This window comes from Chrysoperla carnea, chromosome 3 (assembly GCF_905475395.1).
Source record: "Chrysoperla carnea chromosome 3, inChrCarn1.1, whole genome shotgun sequence".
Lineage (NCBI taxonomy): Eukaryota > Metazoa > Arthropoda > Insecta > Neuroptera > Chrysopidae > Chrysoperla > Chrysoperla carnea.
The window spans coordinates 76,829,757-76,835,756 of NC_058339.1; the positions used below are offsets into that span (position 1 = coordinate 76,829,757).

General features: G+C 27.8%; 1 protein-coding gene across 1 annotated transcript in view; it reads right to left on the reverse strand.

Moving 5' to 3' along the window:
* Nucleotides 1–5,799, reverse strand: part of LOC123294776 (diuretic hormone receptor-like) — a 402,325-nt gene extending 396,526 nt beyond the window's left edge. Inside the window, exon 1 of the mRNA XM_044875917.1 lies at nt 5,719–5,799. The gene's annotated coding sequence lies outside the window, so the exon portion shown is untranslated. The remainder of the gene's footprint in view (nt 1–5,718) is intronic.
* Between the last annotated feature and the right edge of the window lie 201 nt (nt 5,800–6,000).

The window sequence follows — 6,000 nt, forward strand, 5'->3', positions numbered from 1 at the left end:
AATAAAATGGTATTTAAAATTTAAAAAACATAAAAAAGAGATAATTATTCCGGTTTTAATTTAAATCGTATGTAATCTAACTTCTATCATACAATAGATTAACGTGTAGTCCAGTAGTACGGTAATCCGATTACCTAGTTATTTACAACTGAATGATAATAAATTTTTATGACAATCATAATCAATACTTGGTATCGGAAAAGCTTTTTATATGGATTTATAATTTTAAATGAACCAAATATTAGGCAGGACGCCTTATTAGCTCAGTTGGTTAAGGCGTAACCAATTCCGTCCGCGGTATGCTTAGGGTAGCCTGAAATTGAGGAGCTGATAAATGAAATTATCAGCAGAAAGGTGGTAAAACACATATATGGTATCACAACGGGCTCCATAGCCTAAGTGTGTCCTTCGTGGACAGCCAATATAACCTAACTTAACCTAACCCTAAACAACATTTTTATACTTGTTGTTTATGGAGTCTACTTTAGCCAGTGAGCTGCCTAATCGTTTTTACTACGAATTAAAAACTCAATTCTTCATGAAGTTATAGTGGTTGAGATTTCTTGAAAAAAATTGATGTCTAATTACATTTGATGAGTGTGACATGGAAGAATTATGTTTTTTTCGTGTCCACATAACAGAATCTGTATTTAAAGGATTATTTTTTAGCAGTTTTTAACCACTATGTGTGTGTGTCTGCCAGTCAGTTTGTTTTTGGAATCGTAGTTCCTAAACGAATCCACAGATTATGCTTTTTTTAATGATAGTTAAATGGGGAGTATTTTATGTTTCAAGTGCGAGTTTAGGATTTCGTATCCAAAACAACTAAAATTGGGTGTTGTTCTTCAAAATTGGTTCAGTTTGAATAGAGCTATAAGGAAAAAGATAATTTAATGCTATGAGTGTTCTTAGCTATATTTCAAGTGGGATTTTAGGGCACTGTATCCAAAACATTGGCTGAATGAAACATATTAATTTATTATTGATAATAGGTCCTTTTGTAGTAATCCAATCAAAAATAGCTAAAAACAAAAGTTGCAGAGTTTGATGGTGGACATTATATCATATAGAACCTAGATTTTCGGGTTGCTTTAATAGTCAACCTCGATACTAAAGAAAGGTAAGAGATGGAAGAAAAATGAGAAAGTTAATCCTCCTAAAAAATCGTTAGATTTCGGAGGAAAAACGACTAAAAAATATGTCATTATTGCATTTAATCGAAATCAAATACGCTAGCTTTGTAAAGAAATTTTAAATTTTTGACTAATGTTATCAAGGACCATAAAGGGCATTCGTTTGTTTTTATGACTTTTAATCTAAGGTAAATTTTCAATATCATTTGAAGATCAATGACCTTGAAACTAGAATTTCATGCCAAAGTCATGGATACAGGTGAAAGTCCGCTATAACCCTGGACAGCTTTTGGATAAAGCAATTTTTGCAGCTAGCGTGTTTTGTTTCAATTAAATGAAATACTAATATATTTTTCCGAAAGCGGTAACGTTTTTTGAAAAAATGTTTTAAATATAAAATGTTGGTTTTTATGAGAATCAACTTTCTAATTTGAAGTGTCGGGGAACTAGGTTCAATTTGATGTCAGAAAATGATGTCCCCTATCAAGCTCGACAACTATTGTTTCAGTTATTTTTTTATTGATTATCTACAAAATGAGCTTTTAACCACAATATATTGAAATGATCCACCCGGTATATGAAACGCTTTACGAAAATCTTAGACATTATTTATCTAATATTCAAATGGTTCTAGCTTTCGTGACGTTTATAGTTTGCAAATTCTTTATCGAAGCATGAATAATATGTAAAATAAATAATGAAAAGAAAATTGAGAAACAACCTACGGTTAATAAAAATTCATTTTGGTATTTTTTACGGTAAGGATGGTAATTTTCGAATATACAAATAGTATCTACATTTTCTTTTAAATAGTATTGAATTCACAAGAAAAACAAGTGAAAACAATCAATTGACTGAGTAAATTGTTGAAATACCACGTATAGACAGTGTTGATTACTCTGTCACATTACACATACATACATGTCACACATAGATAACTGATATACCCATATAATACATACTATATAATTTGCTCTCTCACTGTTAAGCAGTGATGGTTACGAAATAATATTTCAAACAAAAGTTGTTTATTTTTTTAAAACGATCATTTTTTACATTTAAACTTTTGTTCTATCTCTAACGGTTTCGAGAGCCAATTAACCTATGTTGCTCATTTACGAACTTGACTTCACTTTTTACGGCTTAAGCACGCAATTAAAATTTCAGCTTGATATCTCATTTCGTTTTTGAGTAATCATGATGACAAACGGACAGGCAGGCGACAGACAGACAGACAACCGGACTAATTAGGTGATTTTTGAACTCCTATACCAAAATTTTGTTCTTAGCATCAATATTTTTAAGCGTTACAATTTTGGTACTAAACTTAGTATACCTTGGTATATTTCATATACATGGTATAAAAAACCTATACATAAAAAAATAAACATTTCTTAATACTTGGAAGATACTTTTTCATTCATAATTTTTTTATTACATACTTTTTCCCTTTTTTTTTTGCAAGTAAATATATGAAAATTATTTACATGTTTTCTTTTTCAAATATTATATTTTTTGTATATAATACATAAATTTTATGGTGCTTTCCTTTGAGGAAAATACTAATTTTCATATTTAGTTATTTATATTTATATATAAATACGAAATGAATACTTTAATGGATTATTTTACGAGGGTTTTATCCGCTTATTTGAAGGGATATATTCTAATCGACTTACATCTCGAATTAAAGTTAAGTATATATCTAGATTGTGACAATCGGGGTATTTGCCTCTTCAAAAAGTAAAAAAATCAACAGCTATTCACTTCAATCGTAGATAGACAATTTGATCGTGAAATGGTTTTTCTTAGGAATTCAATAAAATTTAAATGTATGGTTAATAAAAAAAAGTATTCTGTTTTCAATAAAAACAAGTGAAAACAAGCAATTGACTGAATAAATTGTTGAAATACATTGTATAGATAGACAGTGTTGCATGTCATTTTTATTATAAATAGGGAAAGTTTGATTTTTTTTCGTTTTTCGAAAATGTTTTTTAAAATCACTAGTTGAAGCTACGTACAAATTTTTCTACACCTATCTTCTATAGTTTTGAAGTGAATGGACACCAAAATTTTGTCCTAATTTGTGCCCTCACGGATAAACAATTATGTTTAAAAAATGTTTCAACAACTTTATTTTTTAAGAAACCTTTTTTACTTTTAAGCTTTTGTTCTATCTCTGACGGTTTACAAAATCGATCCTTGTATCTTTTATGTTTATCAATCGATTTTAATTTTGATTTCAGATCTTGTCTTCTATTATCATACATTTTTAAATTTTAACGAAATATACATTGAAATCGACATCAGGTTCCGATTAAAACAATAACTGATTATAAAAATTAATTTATTGGTTTTCTCTTGAAGCCTTGGTCCGCACTTCTACAGCACTTTAGCCTATTTAAATTTGTTTACTGCAAATATATCGTCAATATTAACAATTTGAAATTTTAAATAAATTTCAAATCTGGAGAAAGTAACATCGACAATTTCGAGTGATAAATTAATCTTAATAAAATATTTTGCTCGGAAATATTGTTAAAATTTTATTAAGCTTGAAATATTGTCTGGAAAATTTGTATCTTATAAGAAAAAATGAAATAATATTTTTTATTATAAATAATAATTGCTTCTTTATAATCTCAAGCACGCCATAATTTCAGCTTGATATCTCTTTGGGTATTTAAGTTATCGTGTTCACAGAGAGAATGTGCGCCCATACATTCCATAAGTATAATGTGATTTCTTAGAAAATCTTAAAAATATATTGGAAAAATTTTGTATTTTGTAGTATGTAAGGAAGTAAGAATGCAAAAAAATAATTTGCAAAACATGCACCTTAAAAATTTCTAAAATATATTAATCATAAATCAATTTAATAGACGTAATAACACACAAATTATGCAATTTGAATATTAATCACGAATAGCAAACATATTTTTCAATAACTAATTATTATATCAAAATGTAATCGCAATAAACCAGGTCTTAAACATATTAATTAAATCATATTTGGTATGGCGCTATTATTATTTCGATATTTTCCAAAAAAGTACACCCTTAAACTAATCAAATATGTAATTATATTTATAATTATTGTATTTTACTTTCATATTTCTAAATACCAGCATAAATTAATTTTGCATACGCATATATGTATAATTATTATTTGTTTTGATAAAAAAGATAATATATTCAATCATAATTGTTATAAATCATTCGAAAGCGATCATTTGTAGATCAATTGTAGGAAAATTACCAAAATTAAAATCATATTTGTAACTCAAATTAAGAATGAACGAGTGCCAGGGCAATTTGGGATAAAAAAAACTTGCTTTTTTATATATGAATTTGGACTAAGTCTTAATCGACTCTGAAATTTTAGGGGGGGGGGGGTAAAATATATAATCATAGACCTATGTTGCAAACACAAGAACTGTTATCGCACAACGTTGCAGGATGCTAATTTTTTAACCGACGTCAAACAAAAAAAGGAGGAGGTTCACAATTCGACTGTATGAACCGATTTTGATGATTCTTTATCTATTGGAAATCTAGTGCATTCCGTGTGGTCCCATTTCATTTTGGTTCAGTTCTGAAAACGGCATCCATGAGAAAACCAAAAAAGTCTTAAAGTATGCACGACAAGAGGACGAATAACTCAATATCACGGCAACCGATTTCGATTGTTCTTTTATAGTCGTAAATTAGTTATTGTACTTAACATTAAATAAAAATCACAAAATAAAAAAAACTTTTAACAGAAAGAAAACCGACATCAAAAGAAAAACTTTTCCAAAACAAATTAATATGCACTAAAAAGTAAAAAAATTACGATAATATAATCTAGTTAAAATTATTGTTATTTTTGGCGTCGGTGTCAGCCAAGCTAATGTAGCAAACCGTTCTGTCAAGAGTTGTTTCCTTGGCTGACACCGACTCCAAAAATAACAATAATTTTAACTATATACATTACATTATCGTTATTTTTTTACTTTTTAGTGCATATTAATTTGTTTTGGAAAAGTTTTTCTTTTGAAGTTGGTATTCTTTTTGTTAAAAGTTTTTTTAATTCTTATTTTCATTAATATAAATTATATATCTCGATAAATTGCAACATACCTAAGTAAATTTAATATATTTTTAGTTTTGATATTTTAATTAAATAACGAAATAACTTTTCCAAAACAAAAACTCCCGTTTTCAAAATGAAAACGGGATGAACGGGGGAAACGGTATGGAAATATTCAATATAAATTTATGCATTTACTTTGTCTAATACATGATCATAATATAAACGTAATTTGCGTTAATTACCTTATATTTTAAGGATTAATTATTTTGTAACTTCCTCTGTTTACGGTTGACTTTACATACAAAATTCTCTATACGAATATGCATAATTAATTTTAACACTATAGCTATGCGTTGCGCTAACGTAGTACATTTTAACTTTTAATATGCGTTCATTAAAATATATAATATTTTGTGAAATAGAAACTTAAATCGTTCGAAAAATTTACGTTTTTTGTTGTTCCGGTTTTATAAATTTTAACAGAAAAAATATTTTTACACAACTTACCATGTAGTTTTTTTCAGGAATATATACAGGCTGTTTCAAAATGGCATTGCTATTTTAGATCCACGTTCTCTAGCTAAAAATAAGCAAAAAAAGTACATATAAACATTTATCTTAATATAATTTACTATCGAGATAAAGAAAGTTGAAAGATTTAATATTCTAAAATTAAGTGTTAATCAAGTGCGAAATCAAGTACCTAGATGTGGTTTAAGAACCTTTAAAAAAATAGTTGAGTATTTTTATTTGTTTCGTTGGCGATTAAGGAGAGTGACTCGCCAGCAA